Here is a 13,484-nt window from a genome sequence, read left to right on the forward strand (position 1 = left end):
AAATGGCAGCAGTAAGCTGATATAGACAATATATGATCGACTCGGGATTTTGGGTTGAATTTAGTTAGCTTGTGAGCAGTCTAAGTAAACTTATCCTCAGTTCTTTTCGTTACACTTCACCACTGAGTCTAACAAAACCTTATGGGAGGTCGCGTCAGGTAACCTTTGAGATTGACCAATCAGAACACAACTTACCAAATCGCGAATGTGGACATTCGCACATCCCTTATGAACTTTTAATCGCGAAAAGGTTCGTACCCGAACGATTCCGAATGCTATTTAGCGTACGATTGCTTCCGGGTGATGCACACGGCGTACGTACTGCCATGACAACGGTGAGTAAACAGTCGCTGAAAATAGTGTTTTTGACAATATTCAAGGATGTTAATTTGCGGAAATCCCTAAATAGTAGCCGTTGACTGATTGGTTAAATCTATTTAACCGTCTCGCATTTGATTGGACCGTCATTGGTAGCCTTGGTTACCTGACGCGACCTTCTACTAGGTTTTGTTAGACTCAGTGGTGGAGTGTAACGAAATACACTGAGACGAAGTTTACTTAGACTGGCTTGTGAGCGGTTTAGTTTGAGGCCATTTTGGTGTACGGCTGACAGCATCTACCTGTTACCTAGGTAGTATTTCTTTTAGAAGTGTATTCCCATGAGCGCTTATTGTTTCTTGTATCTCGGATTGGCGAGATGTAGTGAGTGTGGTCACTGACTGTGGGCGTCTTGCTAGCAACGTGGTCGAGTGCTGGGTAACCATGTTTACCATGGGTAGGGAACCCTCTGTTGTCCCCTTTCAAACATCTGGTATAGGCGAGTCTCCCATCTTGCATCAAGACCCTTCTTTTTTAGAGATAGGTAACATAAGTGACAAGTGACAAATCTTGACTTGTCTTTTATATAACTACTCTACTGCCATGGCCAGTTTCTCCAGGTCTGTCCTTTCCTGATCATAAGAAATATGAAATTAAATTCAAATACTGTATTTTAGCAAAGAGTCAATTTCACAATACCGATTTCAAATACAATACAAATGAGACAAAATCTAAGGCAATGAGTCACAAAATATATAGCAAACTCACCAAAGTCTTAGTGCAAGAGATATGCAGAATGTAACACAGTGAGCAGTCTGCAGATCAGGCTTTGACAGATGCAGAAAGATATATAGTCCAGTGAATGTGTGTGTCCATGTCCGTCAAACACGACAACTAGCATTTATATAATATATATTCAGTCATAGTTTCAAGAACTTTCCAGCACCTACGACCATAGCCACTAACGCCGAGAGATCTAGAACAATGTCTCCCGGAAGACAAATAATTAAAACAAACTCCAGATTAGGTAACTCTAAAGCACTTCCGGAAAGCCTGCTGCTAAAATCCTAAAACTGCTGACCATCTATTATACGAAATGTGACCCATCATAAGTATTATTCAAAACACTAAACGTTGTGACTCAATAATAATAATTACTTAATAAATAACAAAATATACAGAAAATACACACTCTTAACACTTGAGAGAAGACTATTTCTTCTATCATCGGTACCGCCAGGCACTTTATCCTTTATCAGTGGATTTCGGAGTTGTGAAAACCTTACACAGTGTACTAACAACAATGCAGTATGTAATGGTTTCGGCTTATGTACATCTACTGACACTCACTCAACAAGAAAGAGCGTTAGACAGAGCGTTCGTAAGGTTTTTTGTCATGTTTAACATGCCTCCATAAAAGCTTTGAAAACATTTTGATTGACTTGCGGAGAATTTCTTTAAATTTGTCCCAAAGGTAACAAAGGTTATATCTGTTGGAATCCACTGCTTTGACCTCCACAACGCGTTCTTGTTTCTGTTTAGGATGGACAGTTGTCAGGCCTTTGCATGTGTTTGTGACAAGTCTCACAATTTGATGGTGATTCATAAACACATGATCACGATGTTGTCACTCACTATACCTTTGGCATGGGTTCCCTACAGATGTCGATACCATTAGCCTTTTGAATTCGTCAGGTCTAATATGTCAATGAACATGTTAAATTCTGTTCACAGCTGGTTTAAATAGACGTCGACTTTCTTGCGTCAAAGGATTCATAACTAGTGGATGATTACACATGTTCAGCGCACAGAAGGAAGTACGAACATTACATCATATAGTAAATTTGTTGAAAACGATGAGAAGCTTAGAATTCAAATGGTGGTATTTCTACACTCTTCTTTTATTAGAAATAGTCTATTTCCAAGTGATATGCACAACACATATAATGACATAGTGTTGCTATTTGAATTCAAGTGAGATGACACCTCGATACTGATGTACGTGTTTCCAAGAAACGTTACATGTGTTGTTTTTTATTTCGGTACGATGGTGTGGGCCGTCAGCCCTGGGTACACCATGAGCCATAAACAGTGATACATATTCTGACAAAGTACTTATACAAGTGCTTTAAGGCGGATATTTGAAGCATGGAAGATATAGCAGCCCATATACAATTATATAAAACTACAAGTGTTGTAAGGCGAGATTTGAGGTATGCATATGGAAGATATAACATTAATTAACTAGCCAACAAGCATACCTACCCTCTTATTATCTTCGATCTTCTTTACCTGCCGATCTATTTTTCCCATCCAAATAACTTCAAGTTTGCATACTGTACCAACCGTCTTCCTGAACCATTCTTCCAGCTTACATGAATATGTGTGTGGTATGTGAGTGCGTGCGCGCGTGTGTGTGTGTTTGTGTTTGTCTACTTGTACCAACCGTCTTCCTGAGCCATTCTTCCATCTTACATGAATATGTGTGTGGTATGTGAGTGCGTGTGTGTGTGTGTGTTTGTGTTTGTCTACTTGTACCAACCGTCTTCCTGAACCATTCTTCCAGCTTACATGAATATGTGTGTGGTATGTGAGTGCGTGCGTGCGTGTGTGTGTGTTTGTGTTTGTCTACTTGTACCAACCGTCTTCCTGAACCATTCTTCCATCTTACATGAATATGTGTGTGGTATGTGAGTGCGTGCGTGCGTGCGTGCGTGCGTGTGTGTTTGTGTTTGTCTACTTGTACCAACCGTCTTCCTGAACCATTCTTCCATCTTACATGAATATGTGTGTGGTATGTGAGTGCGTGCGTGCGTGTGTGTGTGTTTGTGTTTGTCTACTTGTACCAACCGTCTTCCTGAACCATTCTTCCATCTTACATGAATATGTGTGTGGTATGTGAGTGCGTGCGTGCGTGCGTGCGTGTGTGTTTGTGTTTGTCTACTTGTACCAACCGTCTTCCTGAACCATTCTTCCATCTTACATGAATATGTGTGTGGTATGTGAGTGCGTGCGTGCGTGCGTGCGTGCGTGTGTGTTTGTGTTTGTCTACTTGTACCAACCGTCTTCCTGAACCATTCTTCCATGAATATGTGTGTGGTATGTGAGTGCGTGCGTGCGTGTGTGTTTGTGTTTGTCTACTTGTACCAACCGTCTTCCTGAACCATTCTTCCATCTTACATGAATATGTGTGTGGTATGTGAGTGCGTGCGTGCGTGTGTGTGAGTGTTTGTCTACTTGTACCTACCTCTGTAACTATTTCTTCATTGTTTATACCATACACTGGTTCTCTAAAACTGAATTAGAACATGTCACGTGTCAGATATGTGATAACTACATATAAATTTGATCTTAATGATATTTTCCTAACAGGTTTTGATTACACAGCAAGTAGCACTATTTGAAAACAGATGTTAGCGACAAAACGATAAAGTGAATATATAATGTTAAAATATTAGAATTGTCGTAAGGTTATGGCGCATGGGAAATATCTAGAAATCTTCTTTATAATAATTTGAATTTCTGTGATGTCTATAATTTGTGTCATGGATTTTTGCGGACTATTCATAACTGTATGTGCTGAATGCAATTGGACATTTCAGAACAAGCATTCGGCGGTGCATGTACTGATACATCCCAGTGTGACACGACCTCAGACACCAACATTGAGTGTATACAGACTGCAACAGACAAGAAGTGCCTCTGTAAGAATGGGTTGTATAGGCCCAATACATCTTGCGTTCAAAGTAAGTATTAAGTATTAACCATGGTCGCTTACTCCCTTGAATCGATTAGATAAAATATAAATGAATGAAGTCAGTTCTTCAGTTAACAAATGTGTCTCTTGCCACGTAAATCTTGGTTATAGAAACATTTACAGCTGCCAATCATTGATACCATTGGTTGTGGGAACGTTTATGAAAATGTATTTCTCTTCCGTAAATTGAATTTCTCCGTCAACGAATCTTATGGAAGTACACTCAGATCTCAGGTTCATATTATATTTTCGTTAAAGTTCCTAGGCGTTTATATGAAATTATTTCTACTGGTTTTGAGTGTGCGGATGTTCTCAAGAATATTCCCCGTCGACACATGTTATATAATTACTAGAACGTCGGTTTTGTCGCTTTTTGATCCCTTATTATGTCAAGATATAAGTTGTGAAAGAGCACTTAAATTTCTTTAAAAAATGTACATACAGTTCTGATGGTAAAACATGAATGTGTAAATATACAGAAATTGCATCCAAAATATGGCAACATGGTGTATATGCATTCGTGGCAAAATGTCTTCCTTTTTATAAAAGAATTACCTTTGATACTTTATATGCAACGTGACATTTACATGTCATGTTGACATATGTGTGTTGATAAATCAACAGACGTTGTCATTCACCATTCTATTGATCCTTATTTGCTCTTCCTTTACACTTTTTGTAAATTCAGTGAGATTGCCACAATGGTCACCTGTCAGGCAAGTCGTTAAGGTTCGTTCCCCCAAGTGGGTGTACTGAATAAAGCCAGCAGCTGGTATTTTCCCATTGTCATTCAAAAATGGTATTCTGATATTAATGTTGATAAACAGGTTTTGGAGATATGAAAACAAATAAATTCTGTAAAATTCTAGGTATATATGCTGCGTCAAAAACTAAAGAAACGCATTGATAAAACATATAACACTCCGCGGATATATCTAAACTGAGGCAAATACCTATATTAAGTCATCACGTAGCTATAGTATCAGTAATTATTGTCGAAGTGATTGGTATAATCGGCAAAGTTATATTTCGATTATGTAACATGGGAACGTTAACACATGTAACATGCGATCAGGCGTTCCCCTGTTGAGGCGTTCTACCTCTGGTTCTAAGCACATCGAGAACACAGTTCATGGATTTTCGTACACATGCACATGTGTCACACCGACAGTGTTTTTTCTCAATGAAAATTTCGTTTCTGTTAGAAGGGGCACAACATGTCCTCGTCGTTTGAGTGATTGGGTTAAATGTAAAATCCCATCGGCTGCATTTAAGCTATTTCGTTACTATAAGATGTATACAGTTATCATAAATAGACTGAAACTAGGATATATAAGCTGCCAACAAAGCACAGCAAAACATCACGATTATCAGAGAATCGTTCTAAACCTGCTGTGTAACCAGGCTACAGATCAATGTTCAGTCACCATACCAGGGAATGTAGAAACATATGGTGCTTCGACTACCTGCTTAGTACCCCAGTTGGATTTACAACAGTTGAATAATTAGGTACAGCTTAACAACTTAACGAACATTGACACCGTCGGACCGCTGTAAGTATGCACTTGAGAATATCGCATCTACCTGAATATCTTCTTAAATCAGACCTGTTCACAATCACCTCCCTTCATGAGAGCACTGTTTACGACTAGCAATGGCATTTGAACATGCATATTTTCATATAATCCACTAACCTACAAGACAAACCAAAGTATATGTACGAAACACATATGACGAAGACATAATTATAATCACTACTCTAAGGCACACTTTCACAATCCTTTATAACACTTATCGAAGATAGTAATTGGTGGCCTTTCCAGTGTTATCAGTGTTAATGTGTATACTTTCAGCTAGCCCATTAAAACCCACTATCGCAGGGACACCAGCTATAGGAACGGGTAATATTGACATCACCTGGACCAATACCGATGCCACTGGCGAGTACACATCCAACTATACAGTAACGTGGTCTCAAGGAACTCCCGGATCTCCAGCATCTGTTCCTGCAAGCCAGAAGAGCTACAACATCCAGTCTTTGTCTGCAGGAACAAGATACACTGTCACAGTTACACACACCATCACACGGGGCGGCAGGAGTCAGACGATTGACTCGGATTCCCGGGAATTTACAACATCAAGTATGCAGTTTTGTAGTTTAGCCATCAGTTTTATCCCACCGAGACATAAATAGCCACGTTTTGTATTCACTACCTGACAACTGATAGGTACTATTTTTACTTTGTGTAACGCTAAACATTTCTGACATATATTTTTGTGATTAATATGTTCCTTAAGAATCATTTAACTCTTGCAAGATCAATTCATGGTTAATTGCCTGTTATGACCAGCAGAAGACAATGAAAACAGTTTTTTGTTTTTTGTTTTGAGGTAATGCGTATGGTATATGACTACCACTTGGGTTTGGTGGATTCCAAATAATTGGCTTGAAACATCACAACTCTGTGACCATTTTTCACAACACAGTATGAATTCTTGTAGTTCATCAGTGGCCTGCAAGTGTTGAGGTGCAGGTCACTTTACCGTGTTAGCTGCAACATGCTGCTTTGTCATCAAGAGAACATGTAGTACAGCACCGATGGTGGTTTCTGTTATTGGAGTTCTGTATAGTATCCCCGTGCAACAGGCTGCCTGTTCACCATCGCGTTGACAACCCGCGATAGCAAATAACACTTTGTTGCGACGTGCAACCTTTTATCAATATTCCCGCCATCGTTACGCTAGGAAAAGGTCTCACACGTTGTATCCATATAAGGAATCGTCCTCTTGCAATTGTCCTTGCCGTCCATATAACATGTGGCTGGTCAAACAGATATCCCACCTCTTGTTGTTTGTAACCATGCATATTTTCGAAATATTCGAGATTTAAAACTTTCGATTATGATAGTATTCCATTACAACGCAACCTGCAGTATCTAATGTGAAGCTATTGGTTGTAATACTTCACGAAACTTTCAATAAAGCATTATGGGGTCTCAATATCGTTATCTAAGGGCGTATGTCTCAGAACTAAAGCATGTTTACTTACGGATGCCACACCACTTTGCTCAAAAGCTGTTTGTTCCATAAATTTTTTAAAACGTTTGATTTAGAGGTGTACGGCACTGTCAACTATTCTGCATTACCAAAGATCATGTAGACACGCGCGAAAGAGGGGCCACACTTTCTCAAATGCAGTTCTTTTCACTGCTGTATTGATATCACACGTTACTTTCAGGGCAAATCTTTGGTGGAGTATGTGGTATAGACCAATGCGACACCTCTGTAACGAATATCGAGTGTGTACAGACTACAGTGACAGAGAAGAAATGCCTCTGTAAAAATGGGACGTACGAGTCATCAGCATCATCTTGTACGGAAAGTAAGTATTGTATGGGAGTTCCTTTACTTACATCTTAGTTTTTTTGTACGGAATCTTCAGTTCAGCGGTGCATCTTGTTCTATAAACCGAGATATAACTGACGCATACGGCACTTATAGATGTAACAGTATACTGTTTCTGACACTGTGCTGTTGTACTTTACTTTTGCTTGACAATACTACGACGATTCGTACCAAACGTCCCATTGTAATATACTGAAGAAGCTCTCACTAATAAAATATCTTGCCTCTGTTCTAAAATATCATTCAAACAGATGGTTCACGAATACTGATGTTCATAAATATAGCAGGGTTTTTCATCTCTTTTCAAAGACATACATAACTATACCTTTAAGGCCAAAATTCTTGTAGGTGATAATTATCCTCGATGGTAGGTGTTTGCTTTCATTTATCAATGTCACTATCTCTGCTTTCAGCTAGCCCACTAAAACCGACCATCACAGGGACACCGACCACAGGCACATTCAATATTTACATCAGTTGGACCAATACCGATGCCAATGGAGGGTACACATCCAGCTATGCAGTAACGTGGTCTCCGGGAACTCCAGGATCTCCAGCATTTGTTCCTGCAAACCAGAAAAACTTCAACATCCAGTCTCTGTCTCCAGAAACGACATACACTGTCACAGTTATGCACACAATCACACAGTACGGCAGGAGTCAGACGATTACCTCAGACCAAAGGACATTTTCAACAAGTAGATAAGTTACACTTCTTCACTCCCAAAATTGTCAAAACTTGACCACAGATTAGGTTTATCAGTTTAAAACTCGAATGTAGTCTTTTGACTTAAGATCTTAACAAATGGCAGTAAAACACTCGTTCGTTGTTACTGAAGTCAAAGAGTGCGTGTGAACGGATATTGGCTTCGGCCTTCCATTTTCCTACCAGGGACACTTTGTATGCAATGTAACACAACAGATATCAGAGGTGTTATGGCATATGTATGGTACTATGACCTGCAATATATGTAACTTTACAAGTAGGAACATACGTTCTTAAAATGATGAGGATTTTGCTTATTATTTTCTTTGGTCTGGTTATTGCCTTCCTTTATTGCGTGTTGGTACAGTCGTCTGGGGTCCCACAATTCCCCATGCAGACAGAAACCTATGACCATGACTTCGTGTTAGGCACGACGACGTTTCTGCGTTTGTCTGAGCTATAATTACGTTCAGGGGTTTTACCAAGGGGATAAATGTCCTAGAAATCTATCACAGTTCAAAGTACAAACAAATTCACTTCTTCCATTAGTTTGTTTAATACCTGTTTAACGAGCGTTCACCGCGCACCCTATGTGTCAGGTCGTTTTGTACTGCCATCATGTTACTTTCAGAACAAGTCTTTGGTGGTGACTGCAATAATCAACTCTTGTGTGACAGCACTACAGACCCCAGCATTGAGTGTATACCGACAACAGGGCCAAACACGAAGTGCCTTTGTAAAGATACGATGTATAAGCCATCATCATCAGTACCGTGTACGAACAGTAAGTTGGAGATGGTTGAGTTCTTACTTTTAGTTGTTGACATCTATAAATGTTCCATGTAAGTGTATGTAATTAAATAGGTTTTGCAGGGAACGAAGACTGAATTACAAATGTGAGCAGCACCTAATATGCTGCGCATCTTTTCATCTGACATGCATGTCAAATGTCAGTAGCAGGATTCTCGTAGTTTTTATTATCAAATGATATCTGCTCAGGTACTTCACAAAATCACAGCAAGTATGCGTGAACACCATTATTAATGTCCTACAAAATATGTTTCTTATTGTTGGACAGTTGGGTAGCCTAGATGTTAAGTTGTTCACTCGTTGTGCTGAACACCGGGTTCGATTTCCCACATGGGCACAATGAGTGAAGACCTTTTAATGTGTTCACCGTTGTGATATTGATGGAATATTGCTAATAGCGGCGTCAACCTAATCTCACTTTCCCGACACTTATATTTTGTATGTGAAGAACAATTTGGAATGTTAGTGACACTGACAAAAGGAGAAATTTCAGTAGTCTTGTCACCCGGTTCAGGGGTGAGAACGGCTAAGTTAATCGAATGTCGCAAAAGTAGCGAACTGTTTCCCCTGGCAAGTCCGGGACACCTTTTCTCTCTTTGCTCTATACCCGCACGTGTGGGACACCTTTTCTCTCTTTGCTCTATACCCGCACGTGTGTCATGAACGGGTACTTGAGTGGGTGTCTACGATCCTCTCTCTCGTTTGGAGTGAGTGTGGGCGTATGGTTTTAGAGTGCTTTTAGTACAAATGGGCTTCACAGAGCGCCCCCTTGTGAGTCTCAAACCCAAGTCAGTCTTAACAAAATACAGGTGCGTTGAACAGGATTCCGAGTGCGTTCAGTGTCACCGCAAGTCACTTATAATATGTCTGTTGCCATGCACACGTCTTCAATTTCCACTTGCCTAAGGTGCCGTAATTCGCGAGGAAGAGTTGTGTCCCTTGGATAAGACAAGCTATATATGTTTCTGAGTTAGTCCAGACTTCAGACTCTCTAACAAAAGATGCGGTTCTTTTTCATAAACATTATGTTGATGTCCCTCATTGTCGCAACGTTTCCGGAGACTGTTGATACATTTCTATGAGTAAACATTGTATTTCCGTGTTACTTTATAGTGGTCCTATATTTCACCACATGTTGCTCTCTATATTTCCCCATATGTAAGAGACCTAATGTTCACGTGGGCCCAGTACAACTCACAACCACATGGTTCACTGGGTCTGCTACTCCACGCTTCGACACTGACCTCGGCAATGGCTACCGGATGTTTTATGTTCACGATGTCATGACAATAGCGAGCTGACAAGAAATATCAATGCACATGCTGGTGTTGAAAATGGTGTGTGTGTGTGTGTGTGTGTGTGTGTGTGAGTGTGTGTGAGTGTGTGTGTGTGTGTGTGTGTGTGTGTGTGTGTGTGTGTGTGTGTGTGTGTGTGTTGTGTGTGTGTATGGTATGTATGTACGTATGTATCGGGATATCAACATTTCTAGACAACATCGATCACTTGATTGTCTGGTTTGTTTACAGGCCAGCGTAGAAGGATGACAATGGTGCTGCATGGCTATAAATGATAAGGAAGTGCAATATAACCGGTGTACCTGTATTTACCGGTCCAGACGCGAAAACGATACGCATTGCGGTACGCTGAGGGAAAAGCGGTATTCTGACATGCATTCGGAAAAATTCGTAACACTCGGAAATCTTCGGAAATTTCCGTTTTTGTTATGCGTTTGTTGTAAAATAGACACTTCTATCAATTAATGACCATTGATATCTGATAGATCAAGTTGCTATCTAAATTCTCGGGGCTTTCGTGAGAGTACAGAAACTAGTTCAAATACGTAACCACTGTGTTGATATTAAATTGTTCTTTTTCCTGTTACATTTGTGTCAAATATTATTTACATGTATATAATATTTTGTCATGAATCAAAGGTTTTGTTAAAGCTTGATCAAGCTTGGTGATTGTTTTGTGTTTTTACTTTACAAATCAAGCATGTATCGATCAGAAGCAGTTGTTTTTCCTTAAAATATTCTTGCAATATATTGCAATACATATTTCCGTATATGCTTTTACACTGCAATATATCGCAATATGAACATTTTCTGCAATACCCACCTCTAATAAAAACATACCATTGCAGGAACATTATGTGAATGACGAGTGCTAATGTGAGGGTCAATAAGTACTTGATGTCATTACTTGTTTTCAGCGGTACACTCATAATGTTTGACAGCTATTTTTTACTGTACATCAAATGGAATCCGTGTCTGAGAATAATCAGGACCTCTAAGGATACTTTTGCACTGACGCCTTTTGTTTGAAGATTTGACGCAAGAACGATGAGAACAATGAGATGAGAAGATTTGTCATGTTTTCTTTAGATTATATCTATATCACTACTCGTAGAAGTTAATGCTCTTTAAATATTTTACTACATTTGCATGCACGCTATATTTGTGTGTGTTTTGGCGTCTGTTTTAACATTATCTACTGCAGTTTCGTTTGTTTTTTTTAAATGCAGTGCATCTTTGTAATGCTGTATGCTTGACGGCGCATGCGTCTTAGTAGGCCTGTTAAAATAGTGTGATGCTAAATGCAGTAAGAGGATGTTATATTATGTTATGTTATCGATGAAGCAGCCATGTTCAGTGAATTCTTTGTGCATGAATGTTGTCGTATGTGAATAATAGTACAGTATAATAGTAAAAGACATCTGTGGGAGTATTCAAAATAGGCCACAGATATATGGATGACCCTGTGAGTGTTGTTGGGTTTTCAGGTTTTAGGGATGCATCCATGTGATATAAAAAAATGTTACCCGTTTATAAGGATAGACAACACCGGGTATCCTTTTACAATATTTCCTTAAATTGGACTTTTTGGGGGATAAACGTGTATTTCATCTTTATAACATTTCTTTATGTTGCTTTCACATCTTTGTTTATTTAACACGCCAATGACAAAATTCCCAAATGAATAAAAGACGGTCCTCTGTAGGTGAATTACGTTCGTAATGCCATGTCTTTTGGTTGAGGCACCTGCAAAACGTGCTGTCAAGGGATCAGAGATTATAAGAGTCAGGAAAATACTCATGACGATGTAGGTGCAATAATATATGTGACAGGGGACTGAGAATACATTTATCATTCATACCATTGTTGAAAGTGAATGTCCAGTCATGTGTGTGTGTTTATTCATGTTTATGGCCGTTAGCCAATATACAAGTACTTTTCAAAACATAATTCATACAAAATAATGACACATTCAGTAATATTCGCCTTTTTACTATGAAATATATTTACATACTTTGGAGCATTAGTGTATCATTGTCCGTCATGATAGTGTGGGCATTTTTGTCAGTGATGTAAACATAATTATTTTCAGTTCGTCCACTAAAACCAGTCATCACAGATCCACCATCTACAGGAACAACTAATACTTACATCAGCTGGACCAATACCGATGCCACCGGAGGGTACACATCCACCTATACAGTAACGTGGTCTCCAGGAACTCCAGCATCTCCACCATCTGTTCCTGCAAACCAGAAGAACTACGATATCCGGTCCCTGTCTCCAGGAACAACATACACCGTCACAGTTCGACACACAATCACACAGTACGGCAGGAGTCAGACGATTACCTCGGACCCAAAGACATTTACAACAAGTACCTAAGTTACACTTTTCCCTGTCATTATTGTCTCAACTTGATTCGTTATTAAGTTTATTACTTCAAGACTTGTATGTGCTTTTTTTGCATATCAGAAATACTCAAAACCTATGCACATTGGTATGGAAATCGGGCCGAGGGGTTTCACTCACTCCAGTAGTTCTATCATCTAGTATTACCCCACAAAGACATAACTACTGACTTAAAGGCTTCTTGTATTCACAACCTGACAGTTGTGCCAGTATTACGTAAAAGTCAATAGGAAATCCTTTTGATTTCCGGAATTCTGTTTGCGACAATTTATTGGTGAAATGTCATTCACGTACGCGTCTTAAAAACCAATCGTTAACGTAGCCATCTGAAGAAAATCAAAACTGTAACACTGAGTTTTAGTGTTTTTGGTGTGATCTCTTTTTGTTGTTCTGTTTTATAATTAGAGGTTCAGGTGAATGTTTTAGCATTGCAACTCACATCATATGTAGTTGCTTAATTATGGTAGCTGTAACTTTTTAACCTTTGAGCAAGTGTACATATGCACATATGGCATCTGTTGTCCTCGCTCATATTTAATTATTTCTATTGCAGTCTTCATTTTATACCTGCAACTAGTTCATCACGATGTTGACTTAAGCAAGATATTGTATTAAAGTCTTACTTTGTGGTGTACCTTAACATGTATGTAACACTGAACTATATCAATTATTCATTACATTACATTACAATTTATATGTAAAGTTTTATAAATCACACAAACAGAATGAAGGGAGACAAATACAAGTACACCCAACAATACTGAGGTATACCGTTATGCGT

The 13,484-nt window shown here is 39.1% G+C and overlaps 1 pseudogene; it reads left to right on the forward strand.

Moving 5' to 3' along the window:
- The window catches only part of LOC137287983 (tenascin-N-like), a 44,595-nt pseudogene that overhangs the window by 6,798 nt on the left and 24,313 nt on the right, over positions 1–13,484 (forward strand).

Source organism: Haliotis asinina, chromosome 6 (assembly GCF_037392515.1).
Source record: "Haliotis asinina isolate JCU_RB_2024 chromosome 6, JCU_Hal_asi_v2, whole genome shotgun sequence".
NCBI classification, from domain to species: domain Eukaryota; kingdom Metazoa; phylum Mollusca; class Gastropoda; order Lepetellida; family Haliotidae; genus Haliotis; species Haliotis asinina.